Below are 23,930 nucleotides of genomic sequence, written 5' to 3'. Positions count from 1 at the left end.
TTAGCCCCATACCCAGCCTGATCCAAGCCAACCATGAACTCCTTTTTCACTTCTGCTAACTACAGTGAAAATGTGCAGCAGCCTCCGAAAATTTCTGCAACAGCAGGTTTCTGGGTATAGTTTGTATCGTGCTTCTGAACATGGGATAAACTACTCTGGAGAGTTCTAATTGATAAAAGCCATGGTTCCAAGAGCACTGATTAAGAACTGCACTTGGTCTGGACCATTTACTAGCAGTACAATCCTGGGCAAGTTCCATATATACATCCTATGCCTCAGTTTTCTCATCGAAGATTGGGAATAATAATATCTCCCTCAGAGGGTTTGTGTGATGGTTAAATGAGATAATGCATGTGCCACACATAGTTACCACTCGATAAATGTCTGCTGTTGGAAGGATGAGGCTGAAACAATTAAAATGAGAGGGTAACAAAAAATGCTTATCATCTGAACAATTAACCCATACTTATCAAATGCAATCTCACTCGGTCCATTAGCTTCTATCAATAATAAAAGTAGCTATTTGATCCTGAAATTAAGGTACATTAAAATACTACAACCTATCCTTTATGTTGTTGCTTGGATTTAGTTTTTGTTTAATTATAAAAACTAGCTATTATTCAACATTGATAGAACAGTAAAATACAGACAAAAAGAAAGTAACCATCATTTATAATCCTACTCCAGAGAACCACTGTTAACGTTTTAACATATTTCCTTCCAGTCTTTTTTTTCCATGCATTTTAATAGCTGAGATTATATTAAATATATAATTTTCTATCCTTTTGCCTGTTAAGGCTTTTGTCAAAGTGTTCTCCTAAAATCATTAAAAACTCTTCATAAATATCATCATTTTAATGAGTGGCTAATATTCCATTGCAGTCATTCATTTCTTTAACAAATACCTCCTGAGAACCTAGTGTGGGTTAGACACTGTCCTTACTGCTGGAGAGATAGTAGTGAATGAAACGGACTAGATTCTGTTCCCATGAAGTTTCTGTGCAATGAAGGATTGGGCTACAGATTAGAGTGGACTAAGGAGAAAACAAGAGGTAGAAAAGTGAAGGTACTGCTTCAACAAGTTTAGCTGTAAAGTGGCAGTAGCTGAAGGGAGAGGTGGGGTCAGTGCCATACCTTATTTTATCCAATTATTGTACTAATGTAGAAATACAAATGTGCATCTTAAAAGAGCTCTTGGACTTCGGTAATACTTAAAAAAGACTTCTTAATAAAAGTTGCTAATACGGTTCCTCGCTGTTTTTGGTGAATCTATTTTGATTCTCATGTGTATCTGCAATAATTTCATGGTCTTTCAAAAGTCATTAACACAGAGTTCATTTTAAGGGCAATGGCACTGATACAAGTCCTCATGCAGGATTCCACTTTGACTATCATGTTGTCACCTCACAATCATCACCCGTCTCACTTTAAAGAAGAACTTGATAGAAACCATCTCTGTCTGATAGCCCATCTTTTGTTTTTAAGGCAGAGAAGGAGGGAGTATTGTTCTTATAGGTTTTTGTACTAGAAATGTTTTATAGTTTCTTCCCACAGCATCTTCAATGGGAAACCATGTGCCCACAGCCTTATTAAGAAACAATGGCCATGTTTTATAACACATGGCCCTACCACTCCCGCACCCCAGTACACACACCCTGACCACACCTAACTGAACCCAGCATACATTCTGACCCAATGACCTATGACCAAGGAACCTCAATGGTTCAACTTGAAAATTAGATCTTCTCTTAGTTTTCATTTGGGAATTGGAGTGACAGGCCAAATAACAATAAGAGAAGAAACTGAAGTAATGTCAGAACAAAAGAAGCCTTAGCTGTCCAAATCACAGGACATTGGAATTCTGGAAGACTAAAAACTTTGAATAAACCGAATAAGCTGATCAAATAGAAAAAAGAACACTGAGAGATATCCATAGGGAAGTGGAGACACTGTGAGATTAATTCTTGATCTATCAAACAACTCCCCGACCGAGACAACTAAAGTATCAGCTAAATTTCTTAATGCTTTAAAACGCATCAATGAGCTGGCATAAAATAAAGTTTTCTATAGATCCCAAAAATGCAATCAGAGCAGGGACCCTGTTTGGTTAAGTGAATACCAAAGCTGGCTTTCACCCTGAAAGTTTCTGCCAATCCTTGCATTTGAGCTTCTGCCTTGAGGGCTGCACAAGGCTGGGGACCCATCTAAAGTGGACAGTCTAAATGAAGACCCCTCACATAGTGCTAGAAGCCCAGAAGACTACACCTTCAGTGTACAGATGAGCAACACATAGACCCTGTTCTACGGAAGGTGGCAGCGAGGACCATGTCTCTCTCGATCTTAGTGCTGACTGGATGGTTAAACAATCTACCATGAGTGTTCATAGCCATAAGTCAGTGCTCACATGGCTTGTGGTCCAAATTCATGCTAGTGTAGTCTGAAAAACTTCAAGCAGAGACTATAATTCCTAGAGTTCCTGAGTTGTTAGTCTCAAGTGCAACAGAGGTCTCAAAAGATTCCACAGATAACACAGATAAAGTTCCAGAAAAATATGCAGCTCTCAGCCAAAAAGAAAAAAAAAAAATCACAAAATGCAAAGACACCATCGGGGAAAGGGCCATGTAGCTCTTGAAAGAGAATCGCCTTCACCCTGCAGTTCCTGTCGTTAGATATCCAAGAGATTCTCTTTAATGCTGCAATAAAGTCTTCCTTTATTTGATCAAATCTTACAGAGACTTGGTGCTTTAAAAAATATCACAACTCCCTTGTTATCAGTTTTTGCCCTCAAACAGTAGGCTGACAGCATGGATCTTAAGGATAGCTGTAGCAAGGGCTCTGTTGCCTCTACCTGCCTTTCTCTTTACCATTACTGCACTGGTTTCTGAACTGCATCCTGCAACCCCACTCATTCCTTTGTAATCACCAAGTGCCAATGATCTTATGCATCTCTTTTTGGTATCCGTTTGAATGACATACCGGATGAACAAAAGGGGCTTACTGTATCCATCCGGGACTTCATTGCAGAAGAAATGTATTAGGAAACTCTTGTGGGAAATCTCGCTTATGCTAATCAAACACAATTTGGATGATTGTAAATGCCCAGGAATTAAGGAGAGTGAAACCAAAGAGGTAAAGGGATGGCCACCTAATTCCCCACAAGGGTTGAACACAAGAAATAACTAGTCTTATCATTTTTAGACACAATGGGAAATAATCCACAGCCAAAAGTCTGGTTTCTGTAGATAAATCTTTCACAGATAGGTGAATAAAGCAATTGTTAGCCAGCTTTAAAAAACATAATATGGCACTATTATGAAGGATGGCATTTTGTAAACCTGTGCTCTGCTTCTGGGAATGATCACACTGTTTCAAATCCCCAGGCCTAGAGACAGGGATAAAAATGTCCTCAGTTCTCTAGAGAACTCTATACTAGCTGGCTGCTGGCTGCACCTAGGACTGCTTTTTCTTGAAATTCTCACCAGCACTTCTGTTTGTAGTCTCACTAAACAAGCAAACCACCTGGTTGTTGACAAGACTCTGATGGGTAGACATTGAGGGAGTAGCAGAAAGACAGAAGGGAACGGAACTCCTGACCTTCCTCTCAGGCTGAATTAACACTGTTTGGTTAATACAATTAATCACAGGGACAGAAGATGTGCTCAGGAGCTAAAGCCTGTGCCTTCGTAGCCGCTTCTCTTTACTCAGTGAAGAACTATTTTGAGATTAATTGGACTTTTATCTGAAACACCCAGTTGTATGACCCTTCTTTGCTCTGCAATGAACAAACCGAGCCACAATTATTTCCTGCCGAAGGTCAGGTACACAGTGGTATTTGAAAACAATGCATCATCAGTCATTAAGGAAGTGAGAAGAGCATTCCACTTCCTCCCTTCCCTGTTGGAAAGGCATTTTCGATTTCAGATTAAGTGAAAATTTAGGGTCCAGTAGTAGCAATTCTGTCAAAACAGTAAATTAAGTATTCATCACTTGCAGATGAGCTTGGGCAAAATTGGATTTGTACTATACAGAATCATTTTGGATACTGGGGCATTTAGGCTACAAAGTAGTTATTATATGTTTCAGTTGCTGTCTCAGCAAAAGACTTTTCCTTCTCCACTCTCAGTTTGCTTCATTCGAAAAGACATAGCTTCCTCTAGATTTGAGAAATCAGCCTTCCTTCAAGGATCTTATTTGGTAGTACTGTGATTACTGATCTTGTTTCTAGAACTCTAAAAGAACAGGAAAGGGGCGCCTAGGTGGCTCAGTTGGTTAAGTGCCCTACTTTGACTCAGGTCATGATCTCGAGATTCATGAGTTTGAGCCCTGAGTTGGGCTCTGTGCTGACAGCTCAGAGTCTGGAGCCTGCTTCAGATTCTGTTTCTCCCTCTCTGCCCTTCTCTTCTCATGCTCTGTCTCTCTTTCAAAAATAAACATTTTAAAAATTAATTAATTAATTAATAATAAATAAAATAAAAGAACAGGAAAAACAAATGTGTCCATAAACAAATAAATATGGGGCACCTGGGTGGCTCAGTCAGTTGAGCATCTGACTTGGGCTCAGGTTATGATCTCGCAGTTTGTGGGTTCAAGCCCCGTATCAGGCTCTGTGCTCACAGCTCAGAGCCTGGAGCCTGCTTTCAGATTCTGTCTCCCTCTCTCTCTCTGCCCCTCCCCCACTTGCACTCTGTCGCTCTCTCTCAAAAATAAATACACATGAAAATAAATAAATAAATATGTTTTCACACGTAGTTTTAAAAAGAATGCTGCTTGCCTTAGTAATTTCTGATTCAGCTAGTCCACTAATTTAAATCACCAAGTATTTATTAAACATCTACATTTCAAAGCATAATGCTGTGCCAATTAAGTCAAATGTCAGAAAGGGATAGAAAGTAGTTGAATCTCATAAATTTCATCCCTGAGGGTCTCAAACCAAAACGTGATCATTTTTTAAAATTTCAAATTCTGACATAGTTGAATGGAAGTTTTCCTACGTAGTCCTTATTAGAAAATATGTTTAATGGCTCTGTTCATCACTAGGAATCTATTCCTGTTGAAAAATAAAGTGTCATTTTCTCACTATCATCATCAACAACAAACTCTTACCAAATGCAAGGCATTAGAGTCTAGGGAAGAATCAAAATATAAAAGCATGGCTCGGGGAGGGTCTGAATACCCTATCTATTATGGTGGTTACAAGAATCTATGCATATGTACACACTTAAAGAACTGTAACCAATAAAAGTAAACTTTACTGCATGTAAAAATTTTTTAAATCCATTTTTTAATGTTTTAGAGGAATTCAGAGGCAGATTTACCACGAAGCTAATGAAGCTGAAGCTTCAGGGCTGCTAACAAGCACAAATCCTTCTAAGGTCTCGTACCTATTTTGTAGTCTTTTTCATAAAATGGGCACCATCAAAAACTGTATAAACTCCAGGACCTATAAAACCTTCATTCATTCCTTGTAGGTATGACTCTATAATCATTAAATTTATTTCCATGGGTTCAATACAGGGAAAGTTAAAGAACAGAATGAGGCAGCAGATCCTGAATTCTGGGAATTCATAAGAAGAGTGATATCAAAGGATTAGGGAGCTCAGTGGGATTTGGATTGGGTCTTTGTAATAAAGAGTCTGACTCCATCTTTGATGTTTGACTACCGACGGCTTTCAAGCCTCATCACTCCTATACCCCTTCTGCAGGCTGATACAAAATCTGATTGCCCCCTTCTTTGGTGCTGATAGTAAGTTCAAACCACATGAGCCCCAGCCCATGTGGGAGCCCTCATCCCAGTCCCACTCCCTAATCATAGTCTCCTTTTCCTACTCTTTCAAGTCATTTCAGACCACTTTGGGAGCCTGCCTTGCTCTCCATAGAAAGTCCTATGTGTGAGTAACAAACCCTTCATCCCCTCTTGGTACATGTATAACATCATCAGGCTTGACATCCAAATCAAATTTTGGATGGGAACTGAATATTGGGTAATAGGTCCATCCTGTTCTGCTTCTGCAAGGAACCATACCAGTCTTGACAATCTATATAATTTAGATGCACCAAGAAGAGAAGGGCATTTCAAGGAGAGAAAATTACTTACACAAAGACAGAGAGATGGAAACATGAAAACTGTGTTTGCAGGATGATGTAATTAAAACCACAAGTTTGCACTGATGAGTCAGAGGGTTGGTAATAAGACTAATGTGGTAGTAGGGGGTCATTGAATAGGTTTAGAAATGTGGATTTCTCCTTTTATACATCAAGACACTACCAATGATTTTTTTTTTTGAATGGGGAAATAATAGAGTCAAATAAGCATAAGAAGAGTATCTATCTACTTATTGGAGGTAAAATGGGTTAATGGCACAGAGGTCTAGAGGAAAAAAAAAACTATCAAGCCTAGAATGGTAAGGGCTTGGATGCTATAGTGTCAATGGAATGGGAAGGAAGAGAGGGATGACTGTAAAAATACAGTGGATAGAGACTTAGCAACAGGGATGTTGGAAAAAGGGGAAGGAAAGAATTAAGGATGGCTAAAAAATATAAAATGACTATCACAAGAATAAATTCCATAAAACAAGCAACAATCACTAAATGGATAGTCCCTTTGTGGCACCTATTTGGATCACCCATCATAAAATGATTCACATCCAATTCAACTCAAGAAGTATTTATTGAGTTTTTCTTTCAATGCCGATAGCATTCTCACAATCATGGAGAACATTTCTAAAACCCGCCAGACTTTCTGCAAGAAGTGTGTCAAGCCCCAACCCCACAAAGTGACTCGGTACAAGAGAAGCAAAGATTCTCTTTATGACGAGGGAAGGTGGCATTATGACAGGAAGCAAAGAAGCTATGGTGGGTAGACTAAGCTGATTTTCCAGGAAAAGGCTAAAACTTACAGAGAAGGTGGTGGTGAGGCTTCAATGTGTTGAGCCCAACTGCAGCTCTAAGAGAATGTTGGCTATGAAGAGATACAAGTATTTTGAACTGGAAGGAGATAAGAAGGCCAAGTGATCAAGTTCTAAGTTTCATATTTTGTAATATTACGAAGACAACCAAATCTTAAGGTTATGTTAAAAAGAAATACTTATTAGGCATACATTTATTCAACAAATAATAACTAAGAATAGGCACTGTACAAGGTGGAAGGCAAAGAAATAAATAATCAATAGCCCTTTGACCTCAAGGAACTTAAATTCTAGCATGGGGAAACTGCTCTTTATTCAACTCAATATAAAACAAAGTGGTAAATGCTGTATTCATTTAGGAAGAAGGGTCCAGTGTACTCTGAACTGGGAACAATTAACTTTTCCAGTAAGATGACATTTAAGCTGTGCCTTAAAGAATAAACAGTTTTAGCATCACGCATAGACAGTAAGAATGTTTCAAGAAAGGAAGGAACAACAAGAACAAATAAATTTTTCAAGTGAGCCATGTGTTCAGGCTAAAAGCATAGCCCTCAGAGTGGCTTATGGAGCAAAGCACATGTGGAGAGATGTGAAAGAGAACGTGAAAAGGTTGACTTGAACCAGATTACAGAAAAGAAATCACTGAAAGTTAGGCAACAGGAAGCAATCAAAGGACTTAAATTGGAAAAATGGTATGTCCTAAGTTTCAGAAAACTTACTCTGATATTGATGGAGGACCAAAGCAACATAGAGTGTCTAGATGCAGGAAGAGCAACTGAAAAACTTCTATGAGGTTGAGAAAAGAGATAATGAGAGCATAAGCGAGGTGGTAATGGTGAGAAGAGGAATTTGAAAGAAACCACTTGGAAGGGGACTCTGTAGGCCCTGGAAATCAACTGAATATGAGAATTGAGAATAATGGAGGTGCCAAAATCAACAGTTCATACCTTGGGCATTTGGATGGTTGAAGGTGCTCTTAATAGAAGAGCCATAGAAAAAGATGAGAGGCTACAAAAGGGTGAGGTGAGATGGTAAGTGCACTTTGGGAAGTGTGGAACTTGAGAAATCTACAAATGAAAACATATGCAGATACAGCAGGAAGTTAAAGCCAGAAGTCTAGAGAGACAGTTTTGTGGACCACCACCCCCACTCCAATCACTATAAACAGGTAGTACTTGAAGCCATTAGACTGAAAGTATTTAAGGAAAGAATGAAGAGCTAGAGAGAGGTGAGGGTAAGGAGGCAAACCATGAGGTAAAGGGCAGAAGGGAAGAGAAAGGTGGCAAGAAGAAACTGCACAGCAGTCATCAAAGGAAAGCACAAGAAGAACCAGTGAAATGGACTGCAAAGCCTCCCCTCCCCACACACACACAATATATATGTATATATGTATATATGGCTATTGTTTTTAAATGAAAGGCAAAAATATGAAAACAATGGTTCCCTATAAAAGAGAATGGGATTGGGGTTGAGGGAAAAGGAATGAAGACTAAAGTTCTTTGAGTATGTCTGATTTTGTAGATTTGACTTTGGGACCACGTAAATATCTTACAAATTAAAAAACAAAATTAGGTTTCAAGAAAACACTTTTGGAAGTTAAAAAAAATGAACCTAAATGTGTATTTGGTTGGTGGCAAAACCATACAAAAAGAAACCAATTCAAGTGATTTTAAGGCACAATAATGTGACTATTCATACATAGTGGAATATATTCTAAAAACAAAAGAACTGAATTCAGTAATCATTTTGTTGGTGGTAATGCTGATATTAATATTCTGACATTGTTCTGTGTGTACCACGGGGGAAAACAAGTGTGCAATGAGATGATATTCTATCATTCCAATGACAGTGAGAGCCATGATTCTCAGTGTATAAGGAAGAAAGTATAGGGGTGCCTGGATGGCTCAGTTGGTTGAGCATCCGGCTCTTGGTTTCTGCTCAGGTCATGATCTCAGGGTTCGTGGGTTTGAGCCCTGGGTCAGGCCCCACGTTGACAGTACACAGCCTACTTGGAATTCTCTCTCTCCCTCTCACCCTGCCCCTCCCCTGTGCATGCTTTCTTGATCTCTCTCAAAATAAATAAATATTTTTAAAAAAGAAAGTACAGATGTAAGATTAGATATATTTAGTAAAAGCCTCGTCCTCATTTTGAATTGGAAATACCATTACGAGTTCCTAATTTTATCCTAAAAAAATAAGTATTTCCAAGCTCTGCCAATTGAAAAGTCCCACCACAATGATTATTTCAGTGTCAGTGAGTATGCTAGTACCAAGAATTTGTCTCCAAATACCATTTTGGACGAAAGGAACTAGGGATCCCTAAAGAAATGTTTGATTCCAACTCTGGGACAAGGAAGACAGAAGTTGACCCTAGAACACCTGGTCATGACAGATAGTAACAATGTTATCAAAATCTACTGGACTCTCCAAAAGACTCAGGAGTATACCTGAAGAGGCTCCCACTGGCCGAAGAGGAGAAAATGTGAGCATCTTTACCCTACAGTATCTGCAGAACTTCAGAAAGTCTCCAAGCAGGAAGAACCATGCAGAGAGGAGGGTAAAGATGCAGTACTAAGCTGAAAACAGAGGAATCAAGGAAAAATCCGCAGTCCGGATGCTGGAACTCCAGCCTTCTCCACTGCCAACTAAAAACATATGCAGACAGTCTCATACCCCCAGGCAGAAGATGGTAGTGTCCTTCTCTGGAGGAAATGAATCTGAAAAGACAATACATACTATTGTCTATTGTCACCGGGAGGTCAGTTAAAAAGCTCTGAGCCCACAGCACCATCTACCAGTCAATTAGGCCTGCACATGCACGCAGATCTTCCAATCAGCTTTTTAGTGTCCTATTCTTAGCTATAAATGGACAACGATTATCAGCCATTTGAGGAAAGCCTCCAACACAAGAACCAAAATGAGACAATGCAGGAAACAGAAGAAAATTTCAAAGATACTATAATTAATAGCTTCAGTGAAGAGAAAATTATCACAAAAATGACAAATCCAACTGGAGGGTTGGAAAATAAGTTCTAGGAGAGAACAGGGAGCTCAACAACAACAACAAAAACAGAGGTTTAGAGAACTAGACAGACAATTATTCCAGAAATCCAGATTAACAGGAGAAAAGAGAGAAAACAATAGAAGGAAAATTGCCAAAGAAATTATAAGCTCTTAAAACTACCGGACGTGAATCTGCAGATTAACAAGCCAATGAAATTTAAAAAGACCTGCATCATTATGAAATTTCAAAACCCTAACAATAGAGAAGATCTTGAAAAGCTCTGGGGGATGGGATGAGGGGAAGAACGGATTACACTATGGATCATAACATAAAATGATAGGAGATTTCCAACAGCGATGCCGAATTTAGAAGGCAGGGGAGCAATGTCTCAAAAAAATTCTGAATGCAATTATTTTTAGTCTAGAATTCTCTAATCAAACTTGCCAACACTGAGGGTAAAGACTTTTTTAATGAGCAGAATTACTTTTTTTTTAATGTTTATTTTTGATAGAGTGAGAGAGAGCAGGTGAGGGGCAGAGAGAGCGGGAGACAGAAGACAGAGAATCCCAAGCAGGCTCCGCACTGTCAGTGCAGAGTCCAATGTGGGGCTGGGACCCACAAACCATGAGATCATGACCTGAGCCAAAATCAAGAGTCGGACACTTCACCGACTGAGCCACCCAGGCACCCTGAAAGGACTTTACTTTTTAGAGAAACTTTAGTTTTACAGGAAAAAATGAACAGAAATTACAGAGTTCCCACATGTTCCTTTCCCCCACTTTTCCCTACCAGACTCCAACCACACAAAGTTTCCTCTATTACTAACATTTTATGGTACATGTGGTACATCTGTTGTAACTGATGCATGAATACGGAAACTTTAAGTAAAGCCTATAGTTTCCATTAATTAAGGTTCACTCTTTGTGTTGTACACTTCTATGGGTTTTGACAAATGTATAATGTTATGTATCCACCACTCCAGTATCATACAGAGTTGTTTCACTGCCCTAAAAATCCCCTGTGCTCCACTTACTCATCCCTTTGTCTCTCTCTCCTAAACCTGTCAGCCACTGACGTTTTAGTAAAATATCTCTAAAATTCTGCCTTTCTAGAATGTCATATCATTGGAATCATGCAGTGTGCAGCCTTTTCAGACTAGCTCTTTTCACTCAGCACTATACATCCAAGCTTCCTCCATGCCTTTGCATGACTGGATAGCTCTTGTTTTAATTGCTAAATAATATTTCATTGTATGGATGTTCTACAGTTTGTTTATCCATTTACCTATGAAAGTATATCTTTGTTGCTTCCAAGTTTTGGCAAGTACGAATAAAGCTGCTATAAATATTCGTATGCAGGTTTTTGTGTGGACACAAATCTTCAATTCATTTGACTAAATACCAGCGGTCGTGATTGCTGGATTGTACACTGCGTTTCACTTGGTGAGAAACTGCCAAACTGTTTTCCAAAGTGGCTGTACCATTTTTCATTCCCTTCAGCAATGAATAAGGGACTGCTCCACAGCATGTGGTGTTATCAGTATTTTGGATTCTGGCCATTTTCCAATAGGCGTGTAGTGGTATCTCACTATTGTTTTAATTTGCAATTCCCTGTTGACATATGATTTGAACAGCTTTCCATATGCTTATTGCTTATTTGACATCTATATATTTTCCTTGGTGAGGTATCTGTTCAGATCTTCTGCCCATGTTTTAACGGAGTTATTTGCTGTCTTATTATTGAGTTTTGAGAGTTCTTTGTGTATTTTGGACAAAAGTCTTTTATCAGATAAGTGTTTTGAAAATATTTTTTTTCCCAGCCTGTCACTTGTATTTCCATTCTCTTATAGAAAGACACTTTTAGACAAGAAAAACTCAGGAAATTTACTTCCCTTGCACTTTTTCTTAGGAAGCAACAACAAGCTGCTCTCCATCCAAATGAGAGAAAGATCTTAGAAGGATGAAACATGGAACCCAAGAAACAAGATCCAGCACAAGAAACAGCCAAAAAGATTTCCAAGACTGATGGCAAAAAAATGTTCCAAGACATTGTGAGTAAGCCTAGAGCAGAGGTCTCACACCCCAGTGAGTGAGAGACAATTGTTGGGGGCATGTAAAGGATGGTATTAAATTTATTTTTATGTTAGCTTCTTGTATTTTCTATTTTTTCTCATATTTTATGATGTACACACTACTTTATTACAGAAAACATATACTTTATAAACAAACAATACAAATATAAAAGTATGTGCTGAAAATTGATAACAGTCCGTCATTAAAAAAAAAAAAAAAAATCTAGAAGCTCTTAGCCTAGGAAGAACCAGTCCAGAACAGAGTAGGAGGCCAGAGATGCACAGAAAGAATTTTACAGAATGAAATGGAACTGGTAAGTGACATGACAGTTTTGACCATGTGGAAAATTGCATAGACAGCCATTTTACAGAGCTCCTGGAAGGTGGGAAGACTTACCGTGTTTCAAAGAAGCTTAAGCAAATGAAAATGACAATTATTAACTCCAAGAAAAAAAAAACAAAAAATACACAAGAAAGAAAACATAATCATAGCACATTACTTACAACGGTAGTGAACAATATTCTCATAATTATCATGAAAACACTATGTGTTTAACTAAAAATTAAAATATAATTACATCAGGAAGATTCAAGAAAGAGAGGGTAAGAGAAAGCAAAAGTCCTCACTATCTGTATAAAATTGGTAAATGAAGAAAATAGGATATTAATCTTAGAAATTTTTTTTTAATTTTGTTAATGTTTATTTTTGAGAGACAAAGACAGAGCATAAGCGGGGGAGGGGGGGAGAGGGGGAGAGGGGGAGAGAGAGAGAGAGAGAGAGAGAGAGAGAGAGAGAATCCGAAGCAGGCTCCAGGCTCTGAGCTGACAGCACAGAACCCAAGGAGGGGCTTGAACTCACATGCTGTGGAGATCATAACCTGAGCCAAAGTAGGATGCCCAACCGACTGAGATACCCAGGTGCCCCAGGAACTTTTTATTTTTAATTGTTTTTTAATTTTGTCTCAGACTTCTTCCTACCAACCTCTGTCACCTGGCCAACTTGGGTCTCTGGTTCCCAATTCATGATCTGCCCCACTGGTGTGGATTCTACCTCATCCTTCCTGAGCTTTGACCTCAAATCCACCTGCTGCTCTAACTTATTTTCACCCCCACCCCCTCATTCCCAGCCTGGACACATTTCTTCGCTCTGAGTACTCCCCACGATTTCATATGGATGGAAAAAAAGCGGAGGCGCAAATACAAAAACAGCAAAAAAAGTTCAAACTTACGGTCTTCTTCAGCTGACAAGTCAGGCAAAAAGAAACTCGAGTTGCTTAAGAACTCACACTGAACTTCTCAATATAACTCGCTCTCACCACTTAGTGAAATCTTCCTGTGAGAACCTCCCCACACAAGGAGGCTGTCTTGCCACTAAGCCTGGGGGCAAAACGCAGAGAGAGCAAGTATGGAGGCCCGAAGAGGTCAAGTCAGGTCTCAAACTTGAGAAGATAGGGGAAAGCGGGAACTAGCGCCCCGCTGCCACCGATTGCGCGGGAAATTGCAGGGGTCAGCACATTTGGAGTGCAACAGGTAAGCCTCGCCCTGAGAAAACAACCTTCAAGATCATCGTATCTCCCCTTCCAGGTAAATATAATATTAGTTTTAAATATGGAGATAAGCAGGGTGCCTGAGTGGCCTGGAGGGTTAAGCCTGACTCGATTTCGGCTCAGGACAGGATCTCATCGTTCGTAAGATCAAGCCCCCTGCGATGGCTCTGTCGACAGCATGGACCCTGCTTGGGATGCTCGTTCTCCCTCTTGCTCTGTGCCTCCCCTGCTTGCACACTTGTGCTCCCCCTCTCAAAATAAATAAACCTTTTCAAAAAAATAAATAAATACGGAGATACGTATCACAAGAAGCTGCTATATAATAACGGAAAATGGTTCCTCTTGAGACAGGGCAAAGCAAATAAAGCTGAGTGGAGAAAGGATTGTTCTCTTTTTGAGTCACTGAGTACTATTTCATTTTGTAGAATGTTTGCATGTAATAATGTAGGAAAATATTCAACATACAATGTTAAGTGAAGGGGGAGGACTAAAACTGCTAAAAATTTTAGAGCCATATATAGCTATTTAGATAAATTTACCCAATTACAAATATACATGCCCTCTGTTAATATAAAAGATAAATGGAACTACATCAACCTATGTTTTTACAAATTAAAAATATACCCAGGGCGCCTGGGTGGCTCAGTGGGTTGAGCTTCCGACTTCAACTCAGGTCATGATCTCCTGGTTAGTGGGCTGGGCCCCCGCCTCAGGCTCTGTGCTGACAGCTCAGAGCCTAGAGCCGGCTTCAGATTCTGGGTCTCCCTCTCTCTTTGCCCGCCCCCCCCCCCCCCGGCCTTTCCTCTGCTCGTGCTCTGTCTCTCTGTCTCTCAACAATAAATTTTTTAAAAAAAAATTTTTTTAATTAAAAATATATCGCTGCGTGATAACCTAATGGTAATTTTAACCTAATTTTGTATTTTTTTTTCTACTATCCACAATAAGATCTATTACTTTCTCAGGCAGGGGGAGAACTTTTTAAACTTTTCTGACCTTCAGTCACTAAGGAAATTGATGAATTGCAAACAGGAGTCACATGTAACTAACGTGCCCCAGACCAGAGGAGCCTAAAAGATACAAATTGGGTAGCACTGGGCCATAACCTTTTTTCTGTTGTTTTGTTTTGTTTTGTTTTGTTTGCTGAATTTCACCCTGCCTGCTATTGCGGGATTCTTCTACAAAGAGCTCCCAGCCACCCAGAATTTCTGGCATTCCCAGGGGCTGCCTCAGATGTGCTCAAATAGGAGCAATCCCATGTGGTATTAGATAAGGCTGCTGCTTCATCTGGGTGAGAATCTGCCAGGCATCTCTGCCACCCGCTGGAAGCCCTGGGGCCCTGGAGTTGACACTACTCCCCTGTGACCTCTGGAACTGGAAATCCACAAAAGCCTCCACCTACCCTACCTCTGCCCTGTGTTACAATCTGCTTGAGGGCTATGAAAGAAATTCCACCAGAGCCCTGGAGTTTTAGAGAGATTTCAGTAAAAATAGCTCTTTCAGAATATCATTTATTGGCTTATAAAGCTAAACTTTCACACACACACACACACACACACACACACACACACACACAGAAAGAGAGAGAGAGCGCAAGCAAGAATCAGTGCAAAGAACTGGGTGAAAGGAAAACATCCCATGGGACAGATGTTCTTCCTTGACTCCCCGAATTCCCTGGGGCTTCAGTGGAGCCAGAACTGCCAGCCAGACTCCCTCTTCCTTAAGTTCATTGTGCTCAGTTTTTTCCTCAGGGGCTCCTTGGTGTGTCAGTGAAAAGAATTTTGTTGGGCTCCCCCACAGACTTGGGGAAATGCTCGGTCATGTCTGATTCCAGAGGAGAACATAGATAGATAGGTGCTATTATGTACCCACATTTTCCAGATGAGGACACTGAAGCATAGAAGAGTTGCATAAATTGCTCACGCTCACACAGTACTAAGTGGCAGTCTGGCCCCAGGGTAAATGTTCTCACCCACCACACCACACTGACTTGGGAAGGTGGAATGGAGGCTTCACTCTTTTCAGGCTCCACGTGGTTACAGATAGACCACTGCCCTCAGGGACTTTACCACTCAGTGATAATAACAATTACAGCTGCAGACATCTGACAGAAATTGTAAGAACAATCTTACGCATGCTCCAAGTCCACTTCAGTTACCACCTCTTTGATGGAAGTATGTTCCTGGAGTCCCCTAGTCAGGATGGAATCCCTCCTCTTTCTTTTCCCACAGCTCTTCAACTCTAGAGAACATAACACTGCCCGAGTCTCCTTGCAGTGAGTGATTCATGTGAGCTTCTCTCATGAAAGCACAAGGTCTGCGAGGACAGAACTCATCTGGTTGCTCGGAATGTTTGCTACAGTGCTCATGGCACAGAGCAGGTACTCAACTTGTGTGTCTTTGTTGAATTACCTTGGTACTGTACAGAGCACTTAGTGGGCACACAGAGACGGCTGACTGATTATTAAATGGCCATTGAGGTGAGGCCCCTCCACAGAAGACCCTGTAGAATAAAGTATTAGATTGAATCCCGGGACATTGCCATTTTATCAAACAAATTGTTCACATATTGCCTATATCACATGGGTCAACTCAATATAAGAAAAATTTCCTAACTGAAATAGCCAATAAACCCAGGAAAATGTTCTCTTGGAAGATTTTGAAATCCCCATTCTTGGGTATCTTTTATAATCTACCTATAGCTGTTTAAATATTTTTTAAAATACCCAAAAAGCTCACCTTCTAGACTATGTATACTCAAACATCCCAAAGCCCAACAACAGAGGTGAAATTTGATTCCAATGACTTTATTCAGCCATGAGTCCCTAAGATTGTGTGCAAAAGACCAATTGTTAACAGTTTACCAACAGAGAAAGCAGTTTTGCTCACTTAAGTATCTTTCAATCTTGGCCCAAAAGCTAGCTGAGAAATATCTTCTGGGGCCTGGTAACATGGGGTTTCTATGTGCAGTAAATTCCCCCCTGTCCCTTGCATCCCACCCTTTATCTGCCTGCATATTGATGTTTGGGGACTATACTGACCTTTGGAACTGACGTCAATAGTGGGGATTCGCCGAATGGGTGAGAATGTTCTTCACCTGGCAGCTTCCTTGTGCCTGGCTCAAGCCTCTGCAACTGAAGGCAGTAAAGGTGGCTGACAGTGTAATTTATCCACACTTCACCTGGAAAGGGTATCATTTCTTTGAGCTCTCTAGAGACCCTCGCCTCATAAGAAGGCCCAAGACTCCTGTCAGACCAAACAATGTCTATCGTATTTTATTACACGGGATGAAACATAAGACTTGATGCTCCATTAGCAGGTTTCATGTTCACTCCAGGAAGGTGGTTCAACATTACAATATCTTATCTTGTTCTTTCGTGTGTTTTTAATATAAACGGCCTTAAAATTCCCTATTTTCATCCCCCATGCCCACTGCCTCAGGCACCCAGAAGCTATATTATCAGATTTTACAGTCTGAGATAATGTGGTATTATAAGAGTGCCAATATATACGTGGTGTATTTTTTTTTTTTCTAGATAAAACTACAGTCTGATAAAAAGAAGAAGTTTGCTCTCTAGTGGCTGACTTATAAAAGGCTCAGAAAGCCACACAATGAGATATCTTAGAAAAAGAGGAAGTGTAACAGCATTATCTGTGTAACAAGGTCTGAGTAATTATTTTGGTTTTATTTTTTTTTTAATTTTCCTTACAGTGAAAAACTACATCATAGAAAGTGTTTTGTGAATATTTTTTTCCAATTAAAATTTTTCCTATCATTAAGCTAATTTCAATTCTCAACTTTTAGAGTAGCAATTAGGTTTCTGGTGTCTTATTAGCATATTGTACCTTTAGAAAGCTCTGTGGATTTTTTTAATACCATATAATTAATGTCTATTATAGACACGTTGCCCAATAACATAATATCATTAGAGCTTTTTAAGACACTTCTAGCCCTTTGCAGAAAGATTATACAAATTCATGGAGAAATAGTATAATTTTTAATATGATGCTAATTAATATCATTTTATTACTCCTTTTTCTACAGCAACTCAATTTATAAAATGTTACTATAGTCAGAATTATAAATGAAAAAATTTATTCAGTGTGCCCTCTTTTAAAGCCCTCCTGCCATGTTTTACTTTCCCATTTTATTCTCCCACTAATCCGCATCTGTCTCCCTAAGTCCACACTGTTTTCCCCAACTCTCTCTAGTACCCCTGGTCAAATGATAAGAAAGTAATAATACCACTGGTCCCTGAAATCCCACCTTCCAAGCTTCAAAAAAGGAGGGGATTACCTAGGAAGCTTTCTTACCTGCACAGTAATAAATACTTTAAAGGATTTTCAGATCCGTAAATATTTTTGTCCTCATTTTATCTATGAGAAAGAAAACAGCATAAAGAAGTCGAAACTTTTCAGCAGGTCAGGACTACAAGTGCAAGTAAACTACTAAACAATGCAAAGAAGAGTGTTTTATGGGGCAGGGGAGCAAACATACAGGACAGTGCAAGGGGTGATTAAGAAGACGAATCATGCAATCTGATTTACATTTTTGAAAATTATTCTGGCTACTGTATGGAAAGTAGCACAATAAGGACAAGAGTAGAAACAGAGAAACCTCTTCGGAAATGATTGCAGTCACTCACACAATGAAAGAGAGTGGCATGGACAAGGGTGATAGCCATGGAGTTGGGCAAAGTGAGTGGATTTTTGTGTATTTTGGAGGCAGAGCTCAATGGTGATGGATTAGAAGCGGGAGTGTGACTTTTGACAGAACAACTGGATGGATGGTGATACCACTTAATGGAACAAGAAAGGCTGAGAAAAATATGTTGGGGAGGAGAGTGGTGGTAAGAATAAAGAGATCTGTTTTGGTTGGTCATGGTTCAATTTGAGATGCCTATTCAAGAGGAGATGTGGAGGTAATCTCTTTCGAGGTATCAAAAAGAAATGTCAGGAGGTATCTGCCCGACTAGATCTCTTGTTAGAAGTCTGTAGCTTTGGAGATAGGTTAGGACTGGTGACTGATACTTAGAAGTCTTCCAAATATAAATGATATGTAAATATGAGATCCTCAGGGAGAGAATTTGGATGGAGAAGAGAAAAGTTCTGGGCTGGCCCCTGGGGCATTGGCATTTGAAGTAGAGAAGGGAGGCTCATCCAGGAAGATTGAGCAGCTGTGGCCAGGAGGGGGAAGAAAAGCAGGAGACAAGTGAGACAACATTAGTGAGAGGTCAGATAAGATAAGGACACCAAAGTGACTGTTGAATTTGGCAACACAGAGGTCACAGATGACCTTAACAAGAGCCCTTTCAATGCAGTCATGGGGACAAAAGGCCCTCTTATCCTTGCCCCTCTACTATAGGTTCTTGCACCTCCCAAATATGGCCCTAAAACATTCCTTCTTCATGCAAATACTGAAGACAGAAAGGAACTAATTGGTGCAGTGTCTGGGAAATTTCTCTCTTGTCTATGTTGATAAACTATACTCCACCTTTAATCTGGAAACATTTTATTTGAATCCTTTTAGAGTCCATTTGGGCAGGGAATGGGATTCTTGAATATCAGAAATTGAGCTATCTACTATTTCACAGAGTATTTTATTTTCCCCACAGAGTAGATGGTGAGGTAGACAGAAGCTGAGATAAAGGAGAAAATAACTAGGGAAGGGTAACTCTGACCTAGAGAATGTAAGAAGAGAGAAGGAGGAGGGACAGAGGAGGAGGAAAAGAATACCTTGGGGAAGGAAAAAGATATAAACAGGAAAAGAAAGAAGGCATGGACTTTTTTCCTTGAGGCATAGCCCAAAATGAAAGTCAAACTACCTGCCAATCTCAGATGCAACAGAACCCAGACAGAGTAAATATGGAAAGGATTTCCACTTCAGACTATATGCAAGGGTTGGGGAACAAAGAAAGTAACATGTTGAACAGCAGAGAAGAATTATAACGTGAACAGGTGGACTGCAGAAACTTCTTATTTTCTAAAAGTCTTATTAAAATTCACACAGCTGTTTCAACCCCCCCCCCCCCCCCCCCCCGCCAGGCCTCCTTGCTGGTTAGTTTCTGTACAACTGCATCTCCTGTTAGGCTATGGGAATGCCTAGGAGAACTGAAGTAGGAGACACAACCAAGAAGAACTGTGGCCAATAGAGTCCCTTCTTTTTATTTCATGTGTTGATATTTTTAAGAGCTGGAATAAGCACAGTGCAGAGAGGCAGAAACTTCAGTTACAATTCAAGGAGAAACAACCTGTTGATTTTGCTCTTTCACACTCCAGGGATGGGCTTTTGTTCAGTTCACATTACCATACATGGAATTTAATGCCTCAATAATATGATGCTAAAGACCACTGGGCTTCACTGGAAATGCTAGTGTGTGCTAACTCCATAGAATTTACAGACTCTCAGAGACACCAGCAAACCATGGTCAAGTAGGGGTAACTTTCAGCTGAAAAGAACTGGCCAGAACCCTCAAGCCAGTCTTGGGATTTGTCTTCTCATTTCCAACCATGGCCTGCCATTACCAAGTAATACCATTCTCCATCATCCCAGCCCTCTCTCACCAGGGACCAAGAGCTGGGTGTGCCTGAGATCCAAGCCTAAGAGGCCTTTCATCACATGGTTTCAGTCTGCGATCGAGTTGCTAGTTCACTTGACCTATTTGTTTGCCACATCAGAAACTCGGAAAAAAATTCCAACTTGTTTCTCCTTTTCTGCTTTATGGCCACGAGTTGCTTCACTGTTATTTAAAAAACAGAGCACTCTGAACAGAACTGGGGAAGGAGATCATACATCTCAGCAATCTGGACCAACACACACACATGTGATCAGCTGAGGCCAAGTGTGCTTCCCTTCTCCTGCACAGAAGCGTGGGAAGGAGGCAGGAAGCTCGCTCTCCTAAAAGGAAGGAAGTCACGCATGGTTCATTAGCAATGACATCTGAATAGAAAATAATGGTTGATGAAATGGCATTAAAATTATGTCAAGACTTCTGTCTCTCCTATAGTTCAGAAGGGAGGCATCAAGAAAAGGATCAATATTAATTTGTGGACCAACTGTCTAGAATAGACCAGAAATAATGCCTTCTAGCTCTGCCGTGCTCCCATCCCTGAAGTAACTAACTACACAGAAGGGACTATCCCCAAGTCTTCATCTCCAGAATTAAACTTCAACAAAAAGGTCCTTGAGAACTCTTCTGGTTCCTTACTAATTAAGAAGTCTCCAAGCTTAGGCAATGCCAAGTCATGCCAGAAAGTTATGTTCTTGTATCTTTATTGAGACTTAGCAGACTAATTCTTGCAAGTTGAGATGAGTCTCCTCTCCATCACAGAAAAGTAAAAAGTTAAAACTGAGGAAACTGCATGCTCATAGTGCAGAGGGTTTATCTGAAAAAGATTAAAAAAAGGGCAGCCCAGCCCAGAGGCCAAATATTACTTTATAAGACTCTCTTAGTCCTTATGACTTCAAGTAAATACCTGATTTGCCTCAATATTTACACATGATGGTTTCTATGGTTTGGGGTATTTGTGTTTCAAATTGACATTAGGAAGGGATAGGCATAAGGGTATAGAAATCCAAGAAAGGTAAAGAAAACAGCTTTTATAGGTCCTTCAGATTTCTGAACAGCTCCAAAGAGGAAACAAGCCAAGTATACACATGTGCTTTAAATATAGCACCCCAAAACAGCAGTGAAGGCCCCACTCTGCTATGTGCATATGTCAGATCTTGGTTTACCCCCAAATTATAATAGATCATCATGAGTACATGATGCTATGTTTTATCTTACAATAAAAAAGAAAAGTATAAGCTAGGGGCTAGATTGGGGGTAATGAAAGTAGGGGAAAACCCACATCCTTTGATATATTTTTCTTATTGTAATCGTTGCTAAGGAAACCACTTCCTATCCATACACTGCACATATTTCCCCTATTTGTTATTCTAACAAAACGCACAATACCACATTTAAAAACAGGAGAACAAGAGCCCAGTAACATGTATTCAGGGACACTCAAAGCTCTTAAATGACTGGAAATAGATTAATGAGGTTGTTCCAAGAGTTAGGGAACAAGGTGCACTTAGCAGAGAGAAAACCTACTCTCTACTGTTAGCACTCACTGTCCAATCCAAGCTAGAACGAATGCCCTTGAGCATCAGAAAAGAGACTTCTTCTATTTCTCCAACTCTCCCTCCATCAGTAAAGAATGGTGGAACTCATGCTTCCCAGAATCACAGAGTGAGAGCTGGAAGACCACTAACTTAATATAAGCTCTTCATTCGACAGTGAGGAGGCAGAGAAACTTGCCAAGGTAACATGGTCACTTCATGGCTAACGTGGGAATAGAAGTCATTTTCTGACTCCCAACACAGGAACAGAAATTCAGGGAATGTTGTCTGATAGATGAAATTGAAAGATTCATAAAATCTTAGAGTAGATGACTACTTGAATCTTTCAAGTTTAACTTACCTTGCATTGCAGAAATGCCCAGAAAGTCTCATTTTTATTCACACTATGGACTTGGGCAATCATGACTCCCTGTTTAATCCATCAATAAATAATGCAGAGATCACTGTGTTTGAGGAAACAAGGGGGTTTAAGCGTAGTTCAGATCTCATGGAACAGACATAATCCCTATACTTGTTCAACTCCCAAGAGTGGTCCAAGGCTGGTGGAATCACACTCCCAAAGGTTTACTCAGGCTCTAGAAACTGCTTAGCTCACTTTTTTCTCCTCCTCCCCTCTTTCCACTTCCCTATCCCTGGGCCTTTGTTGGCTACATTAACATCCAAAGAGGTGTCCTCTAAAGGAAAGAAACATTTTAAAAGGGACTGGGAGCAACCAAGAAACAATCCAGAGAGGAATCTGGCCTTTGATGTGATAACATGATTGACAATAATGATGACAATAACGATAGTGAGGAAGAACTTTATACCAATTTAGTTTTCCATTACTGAAAATCGAAGTTATTCTAAACAACCAGGTCAGACTTTACTTCTTTAATCCCTTTTATTTTCTCTAGCAACAAATCTCTTAGATTGCCTGTAGTTAATTAGAAGCTCCCAAACATTAAATATATCTTTCTTTTGTTTGCTGGAATTATTACATTTTCTTTTCCACAAATGTCTTTATTGCAAATATTTCAGCACAGTGATACTTACCAATCTGTCAAATGTCCATCAGCAGTCCTGTTGGTATGTTGTCTGAGATCCATTAGTTCTATTCTTTTCCGTGCTCACTTTGCCAATAAACACACACACACACACACACACACACACACAATAATACAACACAACATAAAATATTGTTCTGCCTTAACCTTCTGGAATTTTTTTAAAATCCAAGAATTCTGCTCTGTGGCATACAGTAAAACTCATGTGCTTCAAAATAAATGTAATTGAAATTTCTCTAGACTGGATTCTTTCCCTTTATGGCTCTCAGCCTGAATATAGGCTAATGGCCCTGCTTCCCTTAATCAGCACACTTGACCTCTGACTAACACAGGGAGAACATACTGAGTGATGAATCAAAAACAAAAGAAGTCTTAGCAAACAAAACTGACTTTCAATTCTTTTACCTTCCCACGTCTGTGCTTTTGAGGTGATGTGCGACCCTAATGTCATCAATTGTTTCAAATGTATTTCTTGCACAATTTCTGATATTATGATCAAGAACCTAGAAACCAGCTGAGGAAACTAGATATCTCTTTCTAAAATATGGTTAAAATGACCATTGTTTCAATTATAAAATCATTCAAAGATAAATGATATAAAATATTATGAAATTTCTAAGACCTTTCCTCAATAGCAGTGTTCCATAGAATAGTATCTTTTATTTGTATGAAGGTATATACTTTTGAAAATACTTTCTCATGATAACAGTAATAGCTAACATTTATTAAACACTTACTCTCTGTCAGACATTGTTTTAAATGCTTTACGTGCTAAGACACTGCATTATCTTGTCCACAATTTAAGGAAGAGAAAACCAAGACATTGTTTTCTCTGTAAAGCTCAGTTCCACTGTTAAATAAATCAGGAATTATCTCACTAAGCCTTCATCAATTTGTAAGAAAAGATTGGATCTACAGCTTCTGGCCTCTGATATTGTACTTCATTTATGAGTATAAGAAACCGAAACTCTTATTTGCTCTCAGAGAAGTTATTTTATGTTCAACTTATTTATTTGGGTTTCATATATGAAAAGCAAGTGTCAGTTAATATCTGTAATAGGAAAAAAATCAACTTGTAAGTTAAAATGCTTATTTTTCTTTTGGTCCTACATGACTTCAGGCAAATTGTTACTATAAATAAAATATCTGCCCTGAACAGAACAGAAAGAGAATTTGCTGAACATAGATTTTGAGTAAAATAAAAACTTCCAGAATTCTTGAACTATAAACAAAGCAGTG

General features: G+C 39.5%; 2 pseudogenes; one reads left to right on the top strand and one right to left on the bottom strand.

The window, feature by feature from the left end:
* The first annotated feature begins 6,707 nt into the window (after positions 1 to 6,707).
* LOC107179139 lies at positions 6,708 to 7,011 on the top strand (annotated as a pseudogene).
* Positions 7,012 to 13,428: 6,417 nt separating this feature from the next.
* On the bottom strand, positions 13,429 to 13,572 carry LOC122238972 (annotated as a pseudogene).
* Between the last annotated feature and the right edge of the window lie 10,358 nt (positions 13,573 to 23,930).

Source organism: Panthera tigris, chromosome B2 (genome assembly GCF_018350195.1).
Source record: "Panthera tigris isolate Pti1 chromosome B2, P.tigris_Pti1_mat1.1, whole genome shotgun sequence".
In the NCBI taxonomy this organism is placed as follows: domain Eukaryota; kingdom Metazoa; phylum Chordata; class Mammalia; order Carnivora; family Felidae; genus Panthera; species Panthera tigris.
The sequence above is the reverse complement of the archived record's forward strand: the minus strand, read 5'-3'. Positions and strand labels throughout refer to the sequence as shown.